A 1,041-nucleotide genomic window follows, 5' to 3' on the forward strand; every position below is an offset into this window, starting at 1 on the left:
ACCAACATGACAGACATTAACCAACATGGCAGACATTAACCAACATGACAGACATTAACCAACATGACAGACATTAACCAACATGACAGACATTAACCAACATGATAAACATTAACCAACATGATAGACATTAACCAACACGACAGACATTAACCAACATGATAGACATTAACCAACACGACAGACATTAACCAACACGACAGACATTAACCAACATGATAGACATTAACCAACATGATACACATTAACCAACATGATACACATTAACCAACATGACAGACATTAACCAACATGATAGACATTAACCAACATGACAGACATTAACCAACATGATAGACATTAGCCAACATGATACACATTAACCAACACGACAGACATTAACCAACATGATACACATTAACCAACATGACAGACATTAACCAACATGATAGACATTAGCCAACATGATACACATTAACCAACACGACAGACATTAACCAACATGATACACATTAACCAACATGACAGACATTAACCAACATGATAGACATTAACCAACATGATACACATTAACCAACATGACAGACATTAACCAACATGATAGACATTAGCCAACATGATACACATTAACCAACATGACAGACATTAACCAACATGATAGACATTAGCCAACATGATACACATTAACCAACACGACAGACATTAACCAACATGATACACATTAACCAACATGACAGACATTAACCAACATGATACACATTAACCAACATGACAGACATTAACCAACATGATAGACATTAGCCAACATGATACACATTAACCAACACGACAGACATTAACCAACATGATACACATTAACCAACATGACAGACATTAACCAACATGATACACATTAACCAACATGACAGACATTAACCAACATGATACACATTAACCAACATGACAGACATTAACCAACATGACAGACATTAACCAACATGATACACATTAACCAACATTACAGAGATTAACCAACATGATAGACATTAGCCAACATGATACACATTAACCAACACGACAGAC

Source organism: Cherax quadricarinatus, chromosome 89 (assembly GCF_038502225.1).
Source record: "Cherax quadricarinatus isolate ZL_2023a chromosome 89, ASM3850222v1, whole genome shotgun sequence".
Taxonomy (NCBI): domain Eukaryota; kingdom Metazoa; phylum Arthropoda; class Malacostraca; order Decapoda; family Parastacidae; genus Cherax; species Cherax quadricarinatus.